Consider the following 22,932-nt stretch of genomic DNA (forward strand, 5'->3'; position numbering starts at 1 on the left):
TGCTTGTGCATATCGGAATTGTTTAACCTACACTCTGCAAACCATCCACAGGCTGCTAGGATAATTTATCTAGGTCATGGCCTGCCCAAACCTCCCTCTTCCCCTGGGAAAATGTTCCCTCCCCTTCATGTGATTCCCATGATTTGGGAAGAGGGCAGCCAGGAGCAGGTAGGCTGGGTGGCTGCAGAGGAAGATGTGCCTGTCTGCCTTCCCACTTTTTCAGGATGTCTGGTTCCTACCTGTGTTATCCTGCTCTGCAATGTGTGCAAAGTCAGACAAGAAAGCAGGAGCCTATTAAAGCCATGCATGTAGCAGCAAGCACACAATAGCCCTGTGAATAGCCTCTGCTCCATAAAACAAGTTATGTTCCCCTGTCTGCTGGACCCACATGATCACAGTCATAACATCACGTACCCAGACCATAGAGACAGTGTGCTGGGTTAGTCTGCGGCCAGGGGAAGGAGGTGTGTGGCTTGTGCTGCTCCTGCTCTAACCAATTTTTCATTCTTTCATAATGTAAAATTCTCCCTGGGTTGTAGCCCAAGTCTTTGAGGAGGCAAAACCACTTGCTGAATGTCATGAAGAAAGCAAGTTGCTATGCTAAAATGCTGGCAGGAGTTCAAACCCAGCCAAAAGGTTTAGAGCAGTATGAAAACACAACACACAAAAAACATATAAGCAGCACTTTTTGTCTGCTGCAAATAGCGTGCATTGGGGCAAGATTTCTCTATCATACAATAAAATGTTTTTTAAGAAAAGAAGGAGAAAAGTGAAAGAGCATTTTCTTAAAGAGAGACCACCTGGTGCGAGCATAGCCGTGGCTGTTAGCTTTGGCAGCAGTTAAGAGAGGTCAGTGTGCAGCAGCCTGAGCTTGTTGGGAGTCTCTGCTCAGTCTAATCACGGACCAAGGACATGCATAGGGAAATTAAGGGTTTGAATGGGTTTGTGAAGATCTGACCTGTTTTGCTGTCTCTGGAGTGACTCTTTCTAACAAAGGTAAGCTGCCTAACCCTGCAAAGGGCAGTTACAGATCCCTCCAACAAATTAGGGGTATTAGCCCAGTTAAATTAATGAAGGCAATGTTAACATGCACAGACTGCTTCTGAGGCTTGGCTAACCAGCTCAAAGCGAGCTCGCGGTTTGTGCAGCTCAGACATACTTTCACAGGGCTGCGTGGGACTTCATCACTGTCACACACTGAGCACTTCTTCTGTCTTCCAGTGCTAACACTTGCTGTCTTGTGCCAACACTAGCTAGTCCCTCTATGAAAACACTTGGTTGCACATTTTGCAGCTTCTGTAAGCCATGTTCTTGGCTTAGTCTCCAGAGGCTGCAATCCTCCCTGTCTCTCTCCTGACGTGTCAACCTCCTGTTGATTTGTACTTCTCCAGTTCCCTTCAATGCCTACTTCCTGCTTCTTTATGCCAGGGACTTGAAAATATTCAGTTTCCTTCCACTTTATGCTGTTTTCTCCCTCGACTGGGGAACATGCAGGCTCCCAATACATCCTTCTGGACTCTCCCATCTCCTCTTCATGCAGTTTAGGTTACATTTGCCCCAGTTATAGTTCTCATGCCCTTTCCTACCCCATATCAGAGTTTCAGTTTGACCCCAGTTCCCCTTCTTATCTTCTTGTTTGCTGGCATAGTTTTGTTCACATTTTAGGTGAAATGATACCTAAATCAAGCCTTGAAGTCTTGCACTTTTTACAAAAGTGACCATTTATTTGGCCATAATTTGCTGAGAAATTTAGCTTTTTCAAATGAGTTATCTTTTTTGAGCAGAAGTGTGATTCTAACCTGAGAGATACCAGCCAGTCCCAGGGGTTTGTCAGGGTGGGCAGCACCACAAACTGACTCCTGAGGACAGCAGTCACCTGAATGCTGAATGAGAGCATTCCTGGATGTGCAGCTATAGGTTTTGTACCCCCAGAAAACACAAATTCCTTTCTGCAGCTCACCTCGTTTTGCTCTTGTTGGCAAAAAGAGCCCTGGTTCTCTCCCCTTCTTGTCCTGCTCCTGTGGAGTGTCTTGAAGGCACATCTCAAAGTTTTAGTGGTGCTTTAATGGAAATGAGATAACCAGCCCGTGTAATGGGCAGTTTCCTGGCAGATTCTCTTTCCCTAAATGTACTATCTGAGTTTAATGAGTTGAAACTCACAACTATAATTAGCAAAATGCTTAAGATACTACTCTCTGAACTTAATTGAATTTAATTTACAGTCTGAACAAATACATTTACATGTTGGAACAAATGTTTGCCTTTATTTTAAAGTGTTCATCTCTTCTTATCTTCCAGACCTTAGTGAGGCAAAAGTTCACTCATTAAGCTTTGTGGTACTAGGACATCTGACTTTAGTTGGCTTGAATACTGAATTTGTGAAACTTGATCCCTGAATATATCATAAAAGGATTTAAGCACTTCTAATGGAAAAGTTATCAGCTTTTAAATGTATGTGCTTAAGCCTTAAAGGAATGCTGTGTAGTATTAGTACAGCAACCTGCAAATTCACCATTAAAAAAAAAAAAGTACTTAACAGTAATTAAGATGTGGACAGTGTTTTTTGCTGGATTTGAAAATTAATTTCTTTAATTTTTATTTGTTTACGACTAATTTCTAAGCATTTTGCTATGGAAGGCTCTGTTGCTCTAAATTCTGTCCATTTTACTCTGTCACTATGGGATTCCATTGAGAGAATTTTTAAAGTGATATCTATACAAGAGACAGGCCAGTTTGTTTTCCTACGGAATTTCCTAATATTGCAGTTAGCCAAGAACAGCATGCTTTACAGATCCAAGCACCTTGAGCATGAATTCTTTGCCAACCAGTAACTAAGGGCAGAAATCAGTATGAGGAGAGGTAAATAAATGTCCCTTCTGTTCTGGACTTGGAGAGTGAATTCAGCAGCAGTTGGGGACTTTTGCTGAAGCAACCAGAAGCCAACTATTCATCAGCATATGAAGTGTTGGAAAGCTATAGATGGCAATATCCTGCAGTAGCAGGTGCAGGGGCTGGAGTTAGGCTAAGTAGAAGAAGATGGAAGGGGTGAGAAAAACATCAGCTTGTGAGCAGCAGAACAGCTCACAGTGCAGGGCAGAGGAGAAGCTGGCACTGAATGGGCTCTCTGCTGCCCTCCCCATGCTCCTGTATCGATATTTTAGAAAGAGATTGGTCTTGGGAAAACAAATCAGAGAAAACTGAGTGCAAAAGTAAGATATCCGTGTGGTCACAGGTGTGCAAAGGCAGCTACAAGACAAGTTTTACTCTCAGGAATTCCAATCTCATCCTGCTTTGGCAAACAACAGAAAATCGTGACCTAAGCTGAACAGTGAAGTCTATATTCTGACTGACTTTTTCTCTTACCAAAGCAATAAAGGGAGTCCTATAGCTTCTCCTTACAGTAAACAGGCTACAAGACAACAAATATCACTGGGCCTTATTTCATACTGTCTCTCAGTCTTAGGAGCTAGAAAAGAGTCTCTGTCCTCTTCCTGAGTGTCATGGGTAAAAATATCAATGTGCAAGTTCATGATTTCAAATTTGATAGTGGTCAGAATTGCCAAATGCAATTAATGCATTAAACTGTCAAACCAGACACTCTACCTAGTGTTTGCCTCTGGTAGTCTTAGGAGAAGTAAAATTTATTGTGGTTTAAAGGAATATCTCCAAGAGTTTCCATGCTAAAACATGACTTGAGACATGCTGGGTGCCCCTGGACTGTCCAGGCTGGGGGCAGCTAGCACAGCACCTACTGTGGCAGCAGCACAGGGATGACCCTGAGTGGATTCTGATCAGTAAAACACTAGAGCCAATTTAAAATTTCACCCAGATATGTCAGCAGGACCTGCCGCAACCTAAATTTTTACCTGAGTATACACCTGGACCAAGCCCCACCAGCAGTTTAAGCTGCAACATCCAGGCCCAAAGGAAAGCAGATTTTGCCTGTTCTGGGTGAAGGTGCTGTGGTTCCTTTTGGTGTGTATGAAGTCTGTTTGTTTGTATCACTCCCTGGCCCATTATTAAATTGCCTCTTTTGATCATTACACTTATATGAAAACCAAGTGGGGAGCAGCCCACAAACTCTGGTTCCGTGGTTCACACAAGCTCATGTTGTAAATGCTGTTGAGTTTTATTACATTAACCATTACCCTCAGCACATACAAAAGGGCTCATTTTAATTTGACAGCTCTTTCCAAAGAGGTGTGCATGGGAAAAGGCCTGCACTGTGTGGGGCTGCTGTGATGTTGCCCCTTTGGGAAGCCGTGTGTCCCGTGGGCCTTTGTGCAGCTGCTCCCTGCCCGCGCTGGCCTGGCTGGGTGGGAGCCCCGTGTCCCATCCTGCAGCCGTGGTGGGCTCAGGGGAGCCTGCTCTGGGCTTTGTGCAGCTCCTTAGGACAGCCAGGTCCTGCCTGCTCACATGGCTTCCTCTGCCTCCTCTTGGTTCAAACCCAGGAGCCTGTTTGCAAGTTTTCCAGGCTTCCCAGCCCAGCAGAAGTGTAGGGGAGGCCCCTGGCCCAGTGTGTCTGGTCACAAACATGCTCAGCAGCCCGGGATGCCCAGGGAGTGATTGGAGTGCAAGGAGGAAGGATAGAAACCTCATGCCTTCTTTTCTCTCACACCCACACACCCACTCCTGCATAAGGACGAAGCTCTGATCCCATGCCTGTGGCTACCCTGCTTCCTCTTGGATCACACCACCCACAAAGTAAGCAGGCTTTAAAACTTGGCATTAAGAAAAACAGAAGTAGATTTTCCTGCTGTTAAATTAATCTGCCAAGGCAAACCCATCCCTTATAACATGAAACTTTAACAAGCTCTTGCATTGAGATGCCCTAATTTGAACAAGGAAAAGTTTGCAGGGAACTGGGAGCTGAATTTTCACTCAGAGATAAGGCTATATACCTCTCTGCCTGCAAGCCCACGGGTATTTAAAAAAACCCACAAAACAAAACAGAATGTCTTTACATATTTAAATAAATTAAAATGAACCTGCTCTAGATGAAACATTCAACTCAATTCCTTAACTGAGTTTCTAAAGGGTGAGCTCCACTACAAAAGAAACTTATTAAAGAATAATGAAGACTGTCAAAAACCATATGCTTAAAAGCTAGTAAATAACAAAGTAAGGCTTTTAGTCATCTTGACTGGACAAGGTGAGGTCAAAAAGAAACAACAACACATCCAGCACCATGGCAATGGGCTTTTCATGCTTCTCATCTTCAGCAATTCCTTTTTCAGAAAGAAGTCTTTCTTTCCTTCAGTCAGACATTCTCTCCTGTTAATCACTGTCTTTAGCCTGACCCTCTGAAATAGAAATTCTCTTTTATGGAATATTTTACTTGAAGCGGTGTGTTTCTTTTCCTTTTTGTTTTTTTTTTTTTTTTTTTTTTTTTGGCTGAAGGTATGTTTACCTCCCTTGGAAGCACAAGCAACTGAATGAAAGAATAACATATTCTAAGCCATTGTTGAATTGCTTTTTCAAACAACTTTGTGTTGGATGGATCCTGGGGCTGTCATTTGCTTGACATTCATTTATACTGAATCAGTTAATAAGTCAGATGTTCTGTCATGTTAAGCATTTTTTCTTTGTTTATTTTCCCTGCATTAATATCCATATTGCAATTGTACACAATGCCCTGAGCAAAATTTAATTCACTGGCACTGATTTACAACTGTAGAACATGTTCTGATGGGGATAGCTGTTGAAAAAAAAAATTTTTAAAAGCATATGCAAGCATAAAGAACGATCAGTTGACATCTAGTTTTTGCTGTGTGGGAACCAAGTAGTTGTTAATTACTTTATTTTTGTTGTTGTTGTTGTTTCCTCTTTTGTTCTTTATAAGTAGGCAAATGTTCAGTGATGATCAGGTGCTGGTTTATTTTAAATACTGTTTGACAGCCTCAGGGTTAACAGAAATCTCACTGCAAAATGTTCATAAACTCACCATGACAAGAGCAGAGGCTTGGAGTACTGTGCTCAGTCATGTAAGAATGAGTCTGAAATTGAACTTAGAAGCCAATAATATCTGAACAATCAACACTGCCTATGTTACACTTTTTTAAGTAAAGGAAATCAGTCTCCAATGTGACCTTGATGTGTAAACAAGAGGTAATTAATAAAGGCATTGGTGCAATTTCATGGAACATGAACTTTCTCCTCCAAAATCTTAGCACTGAAAATCAAAGCTTATTTTAGTATTTATGAAGTCCAAAGCATTAAAAAAAAATAAAAAAACCAAACAAACAAATATAAAAATACCCAAACAAACCAACAACAGCTATAAAATCCTGAAGTCTGGAGTTACAGAAGCAGAATTTGATGGCTAGAGGACACTGGAGGAAGTATAAGGTAACAGAAGAAATGCTAATTCTTGACCCTGGGAATAATATAATAATGTGGTTCTGTAACTTGTACCTTCAGTTTCAATTCTTCTTTTTTTCCAGTTCTTTTACTACAGCCAACCAAGTAACAGAACCATTTTATCTTTACATTAGTATCCTATGTCTAAACTAGGAAACAGAATGTATCAGTTGCAATGAGAGGCTATTATAAAGCTACAAAGTTTTGTTTCAGTCTCATTCTGACACTGCTCAAGATTTTTTGGATAAGCCTCATGCATAATTTAAAAAAAAGAATATTTAACACAGGCCATCTGTAATTTCTGTGTCAGTAGTGAGGCACATAATTGTTTTGAAAATATACATCATTCATTATATATGAATAATTATATAACATAAAATTGACATTGCACAACTCATTTCAACCAGTTTTGCCCCTAATGGTACATAAGGTATCTATTTCCAAGACATAAAGTATATTTTAAAATAACCAAGTGCATTTATTAAATGCTGTATAAAGCTGATGTATTGTTGCAGACTTACAGTGTCAGAAGATCAGAAGTGTTTTAACTTTGCTTTCCAATTGTCTTACCCTAAAAGGGAAGGAAGGAAGGAAGGAAGGAAGGAAGGAAGGAAGGAAGGAAGGAAGGAAGGAAGGAAGGAAGGAAGGAAGGAAGGAAGGAAGGAAGGAAGGAAGGAAGGAAGGAAGGAAGGAAGGAAGGAAGGAAGGAAGGAAGGAAGGAAGGCACATGGACAAAACTTAATTTTCACTCATTCATTTCACTCATGCCATCAATGTCAAATTAGGATTCCTAAGTTTTATTGTACATCATTATCTCTTCCTGCAAATTTAAGTCCTAGAACTAATTGCTAAGCCTCACATGTAACACTGACAGGCAAGTGCAGTGATCTGTAGCATCTACTTAGTTCATGTTATTTGAAATTCAAACTATACTTGTGAAGCAGGACACCCATTTGAAGGTCTCATGAATACTTTAATCTCCTTTCTTTTGATAGTCTAGTGGTAGCTACCTTGCCTGCTATAATATTATTTGTCTCAAGGTGTTGCACTGAAATGCTACTGGAAATTTATTTATATTTTCTTTGGTTTTGACCAAGATAACTTCTATTTCTAATAGGATTTGTACACTTACCATTGGACATGATCAAGATCTGGAAGTCCACCTTTAATGTGTTTTTGAGATCCTGGTTGTTTTTCTTTTCAAGTCAGAAAAACATCAAATGTTCCACATACGGAATTTCAAAGCAATTGTACTAAGTGAAAAATTAGAATTTTACTTTCTTTTCATATTCTTTGATTGTATTTACTTAGTTTATGGTATCATGGTGTGGTATATCAAAATTTCTTAGCATAGCATTGTAAAAATTAGTATGAGCTGTACTTATATTCATAATGCTTCAGCATCTTTTCCAGATTAGAATCTCTTGTTTATCATATAGTGAAATGGCTGACAACAAGCCAGTTTCATGTATAGAACAAGTCAAATATTATACAAGTTAGGGGATTAGTAATATTTCCAATATCCATTGCTACATATTTTAATATTTATAAAAGTACTGTTACTCTAATTTATCCCCTCAATAACTCATGTGCTACATTAGACTGTGTGTTGTAATGAAATTTAAAGTGCCAAATGGCTTCACTACAATACACATGGATGACACTGTGTCCCTGAAAAGGTGACACATTTCAGTTAGAACCAATTAATGGATATTTATAGATATTTTTAAAATTATGTGAAATTAAGTCACAGAATCACAGAATTGTTAGGACTTCTCCATGATTTTTCAAAGATAATGGTAATGAAGAGTAGCAGAGCAACAACATCTGCCGGCCCCCTCAGTAGCTGTGGGTGCATCCCATCAAGGCCCATGGATTTAGGGGTGTGTACTCTGCCTATCTAATCCAACCCAACCCTCTGTAACCAGGGCCAAGTCCTCCTTTTTCAGCCTTCTCTTACCTCTTTTGCTCTGTTTTTGTCTGATGTACCATAATTCTACACTGCTGTTGCAAAATTTTATTACAGCCTTAATATTTTATTTACAGCATTTTTTGTTACAATTTTGTGCAAAACTGTAAAGAATTTTTTTAAAACAAACGAGGAAAAATGTATAGGATTCCTACTAAGCTGACAGGGAAGTTTGTATGTCCATAGAATGGCAGTAGCTGTCAAATTTGTACTTTGTCATTCACTTAGTTTATATGTCTGCACAAGAGACTGGATGATCTTGGCCTTTTCAATATATATCACAGCTTATGATCAGCACTAAAAAGAAGCAATAAAAGGGAAATCACAGTTGGTCAAACTCTGGATCAGCTGTATCTAAGCACTCAGATTTAGCTCAGCAATAAGAACCAGCCATCCATTGAGGAAGAGCCTTCCTAGAATCTCAGCCCAAAATGGAAAGAAACAGCAGGTGATTCTGAAACTCTGAAATGTTTTAGGGCTTAGGTTTTCTGGCCAATTGCAGGAGGTCAGTGTGACAGTGGGCTGTGAGCAGGGCTATTCCCATGCTATTTATGAATGCAGGTAGAGGAAAAAGCATTTTCATGCAAGGCTCCCACCTGAGTTTTGCAAACACAAAAACAACACTCCAACTCAATTCCAAATATGAGCCTGATGTGTCTGCACAGATAATACAGACCACAGTACCAGAAAAACACATTATCTGTAACTTGAAAATAAAAACCATCACTTTCTATGCAGTGTCTCAGTGTTCATTTGTTATTTCTTTCTTTTACTGCACTGCTGTAGATAATTTCTCTTGTTCTGTCTCACATTGTTCTTGGTTAGTGGCACTTGCCTGAAATTAGTTTCTAATTGGGATAAATGAACTGCATGTATTCATGGGGCCTGGGCAGTTGTTTTTGGCTTCCAGCAAAAAGCAGTGAACAAGCAAATCCTGGTGGCTGCTGACAGCTGTTTCACATAGGCTCCTGTTATCAGGGCAAACACATGTAAACGATATGAATAAATAACATGCAAATGTTTATAAATTGAGTGAATTTAACTTTATCAGATTATCCTCCAGCTAGTTTTAGACTGAATTTAGTGGCACTAAATCCTTTAGCAAGTATCACAGGGTAATGTTTCTTATCAACACAGTGAGAGCGTGGTTCCTTTTTTTTTTTAAACTTTCCACTTGATACTCATGGTGCAAGAATATCTAGTTCAAGACAAAGCAAGGTCAGCAAGCAGTTTGTAACACGCCTCCTGGGTGTGTACTCACAGGAGCACTTCACCATCCCATCCTGCCAAAAACCCACCAAACCAATACATACAGAAGTATGTTCTTACTTTCTAGCCAAAATCATTGCTGGGTTTGGCTTTCAAATGTTGGCACCCACAAAATGCTGAACAAAGAAAGATTTAATGTGAACTGTAAATCATACTGGATGGGAAACAGTTGCTCAATTTACCTGAATATCAAGAATGGTTTGGGAAACTGGGGACAGAATCCTCCATTCGTCTTTCCTTTACTTTTAAGTTAGAAATTCACTGCAAAGGAAAGATTCATACAGGGTAAGTTGTCTCAGGCCCCTGTGCTCCAAACAGAAATCACTGCAAGAAGCAACCAAACATATTAGGAAACAATCCAAGTCTAAGCTAATATTCTCAGTGCATTTACCACTGAAGTATGGTGAACACTTATCTTTCTATGGGTCATACACAACTCTGTCAATTTACTGTAAAATTGCTTAACATCACTGCAATGAATTTGCAGATTATACAGAATTCTTTTTAGACCTGACATTTACACTGTGACACCTTCAACTGAGTTCTGCATTGGTAATGTACAGTGTTGTGGCATAGTGATGTCTCGTTTAACCAGTTTACTTCACAATTTCCACTTTCTGCTTCTGCTGGGATCTGTTCTTGTCCCTGTTTTATTTATGAAAAATTGCTGCTCGCCCTTTAATATGTTAAATTGTCATTTTATTGCTTCTGCTAAATATGTTTTTATCCATAATCCTATAGTGGTTAAATTTATCTGTACATTTAATGTCATTGATTCAATTACACTCTGAATGAATATTGCATATTGAATGTTACTCTTCTTTTTTGTGGAATATACATGGGAGCTAACTAATAGGATTTTGATGTAAATCAAGAGCTAAGATATTAAAAATGTGTAAATATCTTTACCTCCAAAAGTCCTTGGTGATTTCACTAAAGATGTAGTTCTTGTAGCAGAATTGACTTACCGTGAGATTCAAAGGTGAATCCAAAACATACCTACATTTAAATTCAAATAAAACTTCATTGAGTCCTTAGTATAAAAATATTGCATGGCCACTTGATTATTTTCTTAATAAAGGTTTTGGATTCTGATAATTGGTAGTTATTATAGTAGCTGCTTCCACTGCATATTAAAAATGTTTCGTCTCTAGCTAACATTTCCAGGGCTTTGGTCTTATTGGAACTTCATCCTCTAAATTTAAGAATTCACTATAAGATAGCCTCTTCCTTTTAGATAAAACTACCTCTTAATTTTTTACTTGACCAACCAAATAGAGTGTTCTTTCTGGATTTGAAATCAATTCAGCAGAATATATGTCCACATACTGTCTTGCCTATGACCTGGAGTGGGTTTATTCTCTGCCTCCTATGAAATCTGGAGAACTGCAGATACTTTACTCCTTTCTTTCTCAATTTTCTCTCTTTCCACTTTAACAGAATTCTGATTACACCTGCTTTCAGAATGAGATGTTCTTTTGAGAACATCTTTCTTTCTTCCTTCTAAGAGGACTTTTTTATTGCCAGAAGTACAGTTTGATGCTTAAATGGCCTTGGGAGTTAATCATTTCTTCCCTACTAGGCCTTAGATTTGGAACAAAGTAATTCTGAGAAAAATATCTGGCAGCTGAAATTATTTTATTTCTTTTTCTGGCATATTGTCAAGGTACATTTACCTGTGTTAAAAGCACCAAATGAAACCCTTATAAAAATAAAATCTGTCAGAGTAAAGTTTCTTTCTTGCTGTTCCACTTCCTAAGCATTATGCACAGTTTTATGTTCATTTATGTGCTCAGAGATTAAAGAAAATGTTTGTAGTGTTCACTCCTGAAAGAAAGATTATAAATAAATGATTCCTCTCAGAATAATCTGTATTTGACAATTTTTGCTCAGGACATTTTGGTAGATATCAAGAAAATCAGATTCTGAGAGAAGACAAGCATATCCTCCAACATGTTATTAGATAAAAAAAATCAGATTATTGTTTTCATTGAAGGAACTCATTTGTGGGCCACTCAGGCACAGATATTCTCATGGCACCACAGTGCATAGATGAGGAGGAGATAAGTGTTCCTTTCCTGCAGAGGCAGTTTGGTGCCCAAATCCTGTTGGCACAGCCCTTGTGCCTGAAGCCCTGAGCCTGCAATGCAAGCAACAGTGGATCCTGTCTGGTGCTTCTGCAGTCATTGAGAATAACATTTCCCAGCAAAAGTCTGGAAAAACAAATACTCCTGAAAAGTATATGTGTGATGCTAGCCATTTTGTAGTCACAATGCCATCATAGAGACACCAGAACTTTGGGTTACACTGTCACAAATATCAATGATCAAATATCAAAAATCAACTTCCACACGCCCCAAAGTAGAGATTTCACTCCAGCTAAAAAGCAGCATGTAACAGAGGCAGCAGATGTTTAATGGCTGCACCATTGACAATGTGTTTAACTGTTATTAATATTTATAATTCAGTAATGATAACCATGGCTCCAAAGTGCACTAAATGCACTCTCATTATTGCTTTAAGTTAAACCTTTGTCTCACTTAATTGGCTATGTGTCCCACTCCTATGAAACCCATATGGCAAGGCCAGGAAATAATAATATTTTTATCCTGGAAAAAATCAGTGACTGCTCTTGAGTGACTGTTTGGTCTCCAGACAATTACTGAACTGGTTTAGCCATGGTCATGTTAAACACCCATCCTTCAGCCTCAAGGAAAGAAATAATTAAACTGCATTTAGTGAGATTCCTAGAAACAACAAGACTTGATCCAAAGCTGCTACCTATGGCCTCAGAGGCTTACTGGTTATAACTGCAGGGACATAAAGCTGGCATGGCAAGTTTTGGACAGGTACTTCAGCAGAAAATGTGAATATAAAGCCATTGAATTGAGAGACGGTGTCATGGGTGTGGTCAAATAAAATGAAGGAAATATTGTTTTGTTATAGAAATTGGTAGAAAGAAAAACTGGGGAACTTCTTATCAGGAGAGTGGCAGTTTATAGCTGGAGAGCTCCAGGAAAGATCCTGTGGTCTTTCAGAATGAAGATGGACCAAAGAACCCATCCAAGCCCTTTTCCTTCTCTTTGTCCTTGAAACAGAAATCCAGGCTGCTGGCATTTGGCTAAGGGGTCACCCCAAAAGGGTTAACAGCCATACAACTTTGATCTTATAAAATGCTTTTAACTGATAGCCTAAAAATAATCAACAGATCATGACAGCAGTACTGTACTTCATACTTGTGTGTAAGAGTTTTTTAAAATGTTTGTATATTTAGTCAGTCTCCAAGCCTTCCTTTCATATAATTAAAGAAAATGTTTTTACTCTCACACAAGATTGGATCTGACCAAAGCAAAAGAGAACCCAAACATTGGATGAGGGATTGAAGTAGCAGACTGCAGTTTTGCTTATATCTGTGTTACATACACAACATTCAGTTATATTTAGCAGGGACAGACCCTCTCACTCACCTCCTGGAGATCTCAAGAGAGGAGACTGAACTTTCTGAAGTTATCCATTGCAGTTTCCTTTTCCAGCCAAAACATCCTCCTGGCCACTGGGTCACAGCACGAAGTACATTGACATTCTGTATCTAAACCATGAGGAATTGTTAGATAACTAACCATTGCTTGCTTTTCTTTGAATTTTCTCCTTCAAAACAAATACTGGTAGCATTAATAGTCAGTCAGTTATTAAATCTCCCTGTTCCAGAGTGTATTCATAAATATGTGACAACTTCATATCAAAAGACAGAAGAAATGATCAGTAATTCAGACAATATTCATATTTTAATTAAAAATAAACAAAACATTAAGAACAAAACATAAGAAGTCAAGAAGAAACCAAGGATTTTTAAAAAATGTTAAAACAGGTTGTTAGTTGAAAATGTTTCATGAAGCTCCTAAAATCTGGAACTGTTTTCTTCTGCCTCATCAAATCTCAATACAAAACACATTCCCTGTCCCTGCTCATTTCCTCTATTCCATTTTGGTATATACCAAGAAGTCACATCCTGTTATTGGTTGAAAAGTGCCATGTGCTAGGTTCATACAGTCTTACTTTAACAATATATTTAGATTGTTGGTGGAAAATAGTAGTAGAATGACATCTACACATTCAGAAATGCAGATAAATGCACTTTTGTCATTATGTTCAACATTTCTTTACCCATGGACATCCTGATTTTGAATGCTATGATAATAAAATGGGAAGCATAATTGCTGGTATTTCTGACAGGTATTACTCATAGTTTCAGGATCTTCTTGAAGCTGCCAGGTATTCAGGGAAATGTTTAAGTCCTAAACATTACATTAATTCTGTATTTCTGATATGAAATTTCAGATGATCCAATGTTTGTTATACCCTATTTGCTATTCATCATTTGCTATTCATTATAGATGTATTTATAAGTCTCAGTTACCTAATCAGGAAGTGCAGACAATAGTATGTGATTTGGTTGACCAGTCAAACACTTCAAATACTGAATAGATGAAACTATTTGAGAACAAAAAAATAGGCTGAAATCTGTTCATATAAAACTGTTCAGTGAGTACTTACAAATAACAAATGTGTTTGTAGAAATCAGGACTGTTTCCAGAATGATTCATGAACTGCAAAACGGCCAAATTAGCAACAAACACTATTTGCAATGGATAATTTAATTGGTTTAGCAGAATCATTGACAAGAAAATTGAGCAGAATCTGTGATTCTCTTCTCCAGAAACGTTGAGTAGCATTTTCTTTCTTTGCTTCACCATGAAAGCTGACTGGAGAACATACTCTCTTCAAACTGTTGTCTTCCATTTCTTAAGTTTCCAGGTATTTTTCAGTCACGATAATTGGCAGTAAACTGAGCATGTGTTTAACCTGAAACCCCATGCCCGTGTAAGTACCAAAATAAAATAATCAACCAGTTTTAAAGTTTCGCTTTAGAACCTGGCTTAACTACTTTTGGACATCCCCAGAAAGACTGGGGTTGACACATGAGTGTCAGGAGTAGATCCTTCCCACTTTCCATGTTTGCAGTTACCTGTGAGAGCCACAAGCAGAGCAGAAGCTGAGTCTGCCCCTGTCTGTTCAGGCAGTGAGAGCAATGCTACAGCCATGGTCTGGTGGGGTGACTGATGGCTGAGCTGAACGGCATAGTCACAAACTCATATACAGATTTGGCAACACTGTTTGAATAATATTCTAGCACAGGGAGCAAGATTGACATCTCCTACTTTTTACCATGTCAGGGACTATTCTACTTAATCATCTAGGTTCCCAGAATTAAAAGAGGGAAAATTAATCTCTATTAAGTCACCTGGAACAACAGAGATGACTGACAGTGGTAGGAGACCAGATGATGAGCCTTTGGAAAGACACACGAAAGGGAATCAACTGGATGATGTTAGAAATGCCCAGTATCCTGTGGGTCCCCTGAAGGCCTCTCCAGAAAGCTGTGGGTCTGTCCTAGGTCCTTTACTACAACTGCACTGGTGTCCAGCATATTCTGAGTTGCATAAAATCAAACTAGATATCATTATATGGGCAAATGAATTGGTGTTTTATGTGACAAAGGAAGCATTTTACCAATGTTATTGAATAACTCCTCTTAAATGTCTCCTCTTGCCTGTGTTTTGGTGAGAGGCTCAATAGCTTGATCTAGATTTCCTTTATTTTTTTTTTTTTAATCTGTAACATGTCTAAGAAATGCTGGAGACTGTACTTAGCTCTTACATATTACAACAAATAACCCATAATAATAAGGAAGGATAACTCAGTTTCAGAGTATGGGATGGTGGAATTTCTTCCTTTGCTTTAATAACATTTGCATTGTTGCCTCTACATTTGTGCACCACAAAGCCCAGAATAGAGGTTGGCAGGGAAGTCAGAAGAAAATGCAATTGCAGCCTGTACAAGATCTGTGAATGAAATGTGTGGTCTCACCCTGGTTCCCAGCTTGCTCCATGCTCTTTGGAATGTAGGAAAAACAGTGGGATTCTACCTGTCTTCCACTGACCACAGCTTGTGGGGCATGCAAGTCATGGGAAATTATTCTCACTTATCTCTCAGTTTATTTCTCATTCCTCCTCTCTCACTTATTTTTCTACATGTATTTAGTGTTTCTTGTTTTTCCTTACCAGCTCCTTTTGACAAGCTACAATGCAATCAGCAGCAAAGCAGCCATGGAAAGCAGGAAAAAGTGTCACAATGAGCTGATTGATCAAATATTTCTCAATTCATTCATATACTGTGTACAGTATCTACTTCAATTTCCTCATCAACTGCTCCATCATCACTTTAATACATGGCATCAAGCTGCAAAAGCTGTATTAATTGTCCTGCTTCTTAAACTATGGAAATGGTTTCTTCTGCTACTCACATTTTGGATACACATGATTATAAGAAAAATCTGCTGTAGGTTTCAAAATTATCTCTTTAATGTGTATAACTATGTTTGTTAAGTAACAAACCCGTGAAAATAGAAGGCAACAGAATTAAGTACATCAGGACAATACTGAAAAATTGTTCATTTTAACTTACAGCACGTGTCACAAGGAAATCTCAGCTTGAAATTCACATTTACATTTGCTTAATTACTTTAATCCTAGGACATTTTAATCTTCAGTCCTGGAAATGGGAATATTTAAGGTAAGTTAGCTCACCTACCTCACTGCTTATTTTGTTGTTTTGGGTTTTGTTTAATATATCTGAAGCCTATATCTGGCCATGGAACTATCTTTTTTCCTCTCTTTTTTTTTCTTTTTCCTAACAGGAACATGTTGCTGTTTTACAAGCCTTAAAGGAATTTTTTTTTTTAGATTAATTAAAAAAGGCTTACCAGGCTTGTAGTAGAAAAAAAACAGATGGGATGACTCTGTAAGTAGAGTCATTCATTTACATCAGAGCTTGAAATGAGTGTGGCTGCTCAAGTGCGTCAAGCTGCACAAGGAAAGCAGAGTTTGGACAGCAACAGAGACTATTGCAGCTAATGAAATGTTAATGCCAGGAATGACCTCAGGTTACCAGATCTGGCAAGATGCTTTTACCCACCTCGAGTTGAAAAGTGTCACAAAGGAAAGCCTACATGTTCACTGGAGAAACTCTTTAAAATAGAAGCATCAGAACGTCTGTGAGTCACAGAGCTCTGCAGAATGCAAAGAGGTCACAGCGTGGTCATCCCCTTAAGGAAATCTGAGTAATATAAAAATTTTCTGCCCTCTGACTTAACAGCATGGGTGGCTGAGCTATTTTACCACTCAGGAAGTCTTGAACAGCAAAAATGCTGATCAGAGGACAAAAGCTGCAGTACTGTTTTCCTTCCCCATTCAGTTTCTTTCACGTTTATTTTGATATTGAGGGGTTTAAGTTGCATGAAGTTATATGGCTGATTATTTTTTCCGTAGTGTTCTGGAAAAAAAATCTTATATGACTTGAAAAGAAGAAAAGATTTTTTGCCTTTTTTTTTTGTTAAAAAAGAAAAAAAAGAGTGTATAGGAAGTAGCAGAAGGTAAATTAAATTTTAGAGAAAGAAAAGAAAATAAAAAATGTTATAGCTCAGCCATATGTAGGAAGACATGAGTGCTCACACATATGCATTCTTTGTCAGTATAAAAATAATACCTAAATATATGCAAACAGATCAACTCACACAGACATTCCTATAGTCATACAGGAGTATTAGCACAGGCATACATTTGTGCATTCCTTGTTAATCATATGACATGACATGTGACATACACTATATCATATACATTGATCTACCTAGAAATCTTTTAGTCTAGCATCATTGGTTTTTAATAATTTTCACAGTTAATTCCTGCCAGAATATGGTGTTTGTGAGAATAATACAGAGAGAGTCTTACTGGCTAGTTGGAGGTGGTGTATCCCCTAAAAGCACACATACTTGCCTTCCATTAGAATGCTTTTCAGCTCATCCCAAACTTATCCACAAACTTTTTGAAGAATGAAATTTTTCATAGAGATGTTTAAGAATGAACTAAAAATCTTAGAAATAATAAAATTATTAAGAACTCTTCAACAAAACACAACTCTTAACACCTATTTATCTTCTGGCTCCTGTTCACACATTCATACATGGTAAAGTGGAAAAACCTGCTGAACTCGTTTCTTGGTTAGGCTTGTTCCCATGTACCCCTACAGGTTATATCTTGCCATTCAGATAAGATTTTTGGGATAAGGACTATCTCTTGACTCCATATTTGTATGACTACCAGCAGAGTGACTACTGCAAAACACAACAAAAAGGAATCTTGCTACTCAGAAGGCCATAGTTAGATGAGTGCAATACCATCTGTTCTGACTTAGGCCAACACTCCATCCTGCTGAGTATCTTCTGTCCATCAGTATCCACAGGTAAAAATCCAAGGGAAAACCAAGAATATGTAGTCCTTTGCATATTCAGACTGCTAACATTTTCAGCTCAGGGATTCCTTATCTCCAGAGGGCAATTCTTGCAAGTATTTGTCCAGGCTGCCCGTTGATACCATGTAAAGTTTTTGCACAATGTCCTCCAGCAAGCTCTCCCACAGGTCCATCACTCATCATATGGGGAACCATCCTCTTTAGTTAGTTCTGAACCTGCCCCTTATGTCTCAACATGAGGGCCTCAGTTCTCATTTTTGGCTAAGAAAATGCACCAAAAATCTTCATGTCACCCATAACTATATCGAGCTCTACCAAACCATCCCTAAGTTTCTTTTCAAGGCTGAGGATCTCCAGCCTATGAAACTGCTGTTCATGTAGAAAACATTTCTGAAAAAAAGGAAACATCCTTGTTGCCCTTTTGTGGACCTTTTAAATCCTAATACACCCCAGAGAGCATTTTATAAGTAGAGCTGGGACTGCTGTTCCTTATATGCATCACTTTACATATATCTACATTGCATTTCATCTATCATTTTACTGCCCAGTCACTCAGTCTTTGAAATACTTCACAGTCTGCCCTTGTCCTACAGGTCTGAATAACTTTGTGCCATCAGCATATTTTCTTATTTTATTGCCTACTTTCTTTTTCAGGTAATTTTTTGACATTTTTCTCTGAGGCAGTGCTGGTTTAACCAGCTGGTACCTGCTGCACACCCTCAGCAGAGCTGGAATAGCTGCCCATGACCTGGGCTGAGGTGACACAGTGACCTGGATCAGGAACATGACCTGCAGGTTTTTATGCTGGACTATTTCTAAATGGGAAGGCAGGAATATGGCAGTTTATTCTTCCACTTCCCCAGTGTTCAGGTGAATGAACAATCTTAGCCTATTTAAAGCTTTTCCCTATTTCAAATATCAACCTTAAATGCAACACTCAACCCATAAATTTTCATGGCCACTGTACATAGTGTTCCAGATTATGAATAAGACAAAGCATAGGGAAAAGAAGAACAAGTAAATGTATCCTACTTAGATTAATCACTGTCAGAAGAGATTCCAGTTTAAAAAAAAGAAGAAGAAGAAAAATAGTAGGCTACTAACCAAACTCTGTAGAAATGTTAACCAAGAAATCTCATGGATAAAAGAAATGTGGATTAAAATTAGTATGGTTGGAGCATATCTCTAAACATTGGGCATCCTAATGTAGACACCAAAGCTCTTAATTCAAATCACCCTTCAGCCAAAAAAGATGGTTATTTTTAGGAAACAATTCACAAAATATCATTCACATACCTACATTAGAAAGAATTTCAGTGACTGTATTGATAATACCACCACTAACTATAAAGAATTTTGGAAAATTAATTCAGAAGTAAACATCTTCTGCTGTTTAGGACCCCACCTTCAGTCTGTCCACCTTGTTCATGTCTAGAAATAGTTAAATAATGTATAAAATGATAGCCCATTCATTGGAACTAAAATTTGGTTTAAACCTTTGGACAATTTCTCAGGATGATTTCCCGGGTCATCTCTCTCATACTAGGTCAGTCAAGACAGACATCATGAATAATATGTGCAATTTTTCTTCATTTATCACACTTGTCCTCTGCTCAGACCTTCTAGCATGAGCCTCAAGTTAAAAAAAAATGTACTTTCAAATGGCTACAGCAATCTCAGTGGTAGCTGTTTACCCACAACTATTTGAGCAGTATTTGAAAACAATGACCAAAATTGTTTAGTAACAGAGAAAAAAATATAGCCTGTTTTCTTTGGGTTTTTCCATTTCTTTCCCTTGATCAAAATCAAGAAGTAAAAAAATTTAGAAATTTATGAGCTACTGAAAACAAACGTCCAGGATAGAAAACATTATACAAAATTAATTATAGTGATCATTGTTGCCATGATTTTGATTTACAGCACATACCTCTGCTTGTAGTAAGAAAGGCATAAAACAGAATATGGAATTAGTTGGAGAGCAAAACTTTTTCTCTGTGTTTTACTGAGTGCCAGATTTCTAAAAATTCCCTGGCTGTGATGAGTTTCCTCCTGCACTGCAATCACATTATGGGTAGCTTTATTTCTAAATGTGAAAGGCATTAGATAGTGTGGCCAAATACAAGGTTAGCTGACCTTCCTTAAGGCAAGCAAAGGAATCAGACTAGGATGCTGAAAAGTGGGATAACCTTAAAGCTGGGGGACATCTGGTTGCCCTGTACAAGATGGAATCAAGCAGCTGCTAAAGTGTCACAGGAATGCTCCACAGAGGCACACAGGAATTATCATTCCAGATCAAGCTAATGGTACCAGTACCAGATGCTCCAGAGGAAGACATAAAACTTCCATAATAGGCAATTATGCAACAACATGTTCAGAAGGGAAGTTTCTCCTTTAAGTCTCAGCCATTTAGTGTATGATTTATATCCTGAAGAATGTGGATTGATTTATGTCCTGGAGAAACCACAGTTATCCTAATAATTCATAAAATGGCTAATCCTTTTTATTTTTAAATATCAACAGCTTTTTTCTACATGTTGTAGCTGTGTAGTATTAGGAAACAAATATGAAGAAATGCTGAAACCAACTGAAACTCAAGGAATAATGTAGCAGGAAAATGCAATGATGTAAATTAGAATATGGCCAAAAGGCCAGGAATAATCTTAAAAAAATACAATACACATGTTTTCTCTTTAACCACTTGACAGCAGTAAGAATGGCAGATGTATAGCTAACAAAGCACAGGTTGGAGCATTCGGGTGAGGCTGTGGGAATGAGCAGTGCCAGTTCCCTGGATGAGACACTCTTCCTTCCCTCCCTGTGCCAGAGCTGCCAACAGCCTGCCACAAGAGAGGAGAAGCACTGTGACAGTGGTCACAAAGGTGCTCTCCTTTGTGCTCTCCAACCCCATTGCCTTTGCCACTAAACATAAACCAGATTCTGTGACTCCGTGATTAAAATACACCCTTAACTCTCATTCTTCTCAGAAATTGTATACTCTCATCACATGGCACATGCTCTGGTATTATTTTTGGTCAGCTTTAGTCCAAATTGTGACCAGGCCATTGAGCTGCTTCTGAGAGCTGTTAAATGAAAGACCAAGGCAGTAGAGTTGTGTTGGTGAGACAGCTCCTCTGAGGAGAGCATTAAACACCCATTGGTCAGGGCTGCTGCAGTAGACTGAGCAATTTTTTTTCTCCCTCTGAGTGTCAGCATGTATTCTAAACTATTTATGTTAAGAAAATGCATGCCAGGATCTGAATGTTTGCTAGGGGTATGACAGGACAGGCACACATGCTACAGCTGTGTACATCCTGCTGCTGCCAGAGACTGTATTTCATTCTGAACTACCTTAAAAAAGTAGTTTAAGTTTTATGGCAGCCCACAAAGTGCACCAGCATATAAACACATTCTCATCTGAAAGAGGAGTCTTGATCCATGCTACCACTGTTGAGTCAGTAAAAAATAGTGAAGGTATAAATGGGAAATATCCATTTAAACATAAGCAGACTGAATAGCTAAGTCACCCAATTATTTCTTAGATTATAAAACTGTGAGGAACCACTGTGCTAATCTAACTCAGTCTTTCTAAAAGACATCCTGTCCTGAGTTACAGATTTCCAGAGATAGTTTTGCTGTAATCCTTGTTAAATTGTTCCAGAGGTTAATCATCCTCTTCATAAAACTAATGCCTCTAAATTGGAATTTTTCCAGCTTCAGCATCCATCTACCACATTTTGTTATGTCTTTGTCTGTTGAACTGAAGAACCCCTAATTATCAAATGTATTTTCTCCATGGAGATACTTATAAACTGTGATTATGTCATCTGTTAACCTTTCCTTTGATAAACTAAACAGATTGAACTCATTGAATTTGCAATCCTTGTTTTCTTGTCCTCTAACCATTCCTGTACTTCTCCTCCAGACTGCTCACCTCCCCTCCCAAGTTTGCAGGCAGCTACATAAGATGGTGAACCCCAGAACTGAGCATATCAATGTTGTCACAACCACACAAAATACAAAGATATAACGGCCCAACTTCTCCTCAGTAGTCCAAGCATCACAAAACCATATTTGTTCAGTTAAGATGCCCTGTTTATATTTGGAGACCTAACAGTTAGTCAGTTCTAATAAACTCAATGTGTTCTGTGTTGATTTTTAGTCATTAGAGTTTCTTAAAGAAATGCTTGCTGGGTACTCAAATGAATGCCTAACATAAATCCATGTATATTATATCAATGTTATTTACCTTTATTAACCCAGTTTGTAATCCCACCAGAGAGAGACATCTGGCTGGTTTGACAAGAACTATTTTCATAAACTCATGTTGATTGACATTTAATATATTATGCTCTATTGGAAGTTGCAATATCCCAAATGTTATCATTTCATAAGGAATTATTCTATCAGCTGTTGAAAGATGAAGTTCCATCCCTGTGGAAATTCTGTGGGTCATTTTGCATTAACTTGATTCTAACTTATATTAAACCTCTCTCAGCCTTTTGTCATACACTATAATGCAACCACCCCTGCAAAGGAGCTGCCTCACACAAGTGCAAAGAGTGGGATAAGAGTGCCAACGCTTCACAACAAATTAAACTAATCAGGTAGTCAAATCTGAGCCTTAAGCTTCCAGAAAATCAATCTTCTCATGCAAGAAAAGCTCATTGATCCACAGCCTATGCAACAGTGTTTGTTTTAAAAATACATTAAATAAATTATGATAACGTAGATCTGTATATAAAAGGATGCATTAAACCCAAAACACTTGGATTTACGTAAAGCCTATGTCCCAATGCTAGTACTTTACCAGTAGATATGGAAAATTCCCATTATTTATTATAAAACACTTTACTTCCAAAACTTCATAAGGGCAGCAGAAATTATAATCAATATTGAGGAGCTGAACTGCAATGGACAGAAGTGTAATAACATGAAATGTAGTCAAAATATTTAAAGCTCAGATTGAA

At 38.2% G+C, this 22,932-nt stretch overlaps 1 long non-coding RNA gene across 1 annotated transcript in view; it reads right to left on the reverse strand.

Annotated features, from left to right (window-relative positions):
- LOC134429313 (uncharacterized) overlaps positions 1 to 22,932 on the reverse strand; it is a 103,086-nt gene that overhangs the window by 54,315 nt on the left and 25,839 nt on the right. Inside the window, exons 2-3 of the long non-coding RNA XR_010030573.1 lie at positions 13,066 to 13,187; positions 9,781 to 9,859 (exon numbers count right to left, since the gene is read on the reverse strand). This is a non-coding gene — a long non-coding RNA (uncharacterized LOC134429313). The remainder of the gene's footprint in view (positions 1 to 9,780; positions 9,860 to 13,065; positions 13,188 to 22,932) is intronic.

The sequence above is a fragment of the Melospiza melodia genome, chromosome 1, assembly GCF_035770615.1.
Source record: "Melospiza melodia melodia isolate bMelMel2 chromosome 1, bMelMel2.pri, whole genome shotgun sequence".
NCBI classification, from domain to species: Eukaryota; Metazoa; Chordata; class Aves; order Passeriformes; family Passerellidae; genus Melospiza; species Melospiza melodia.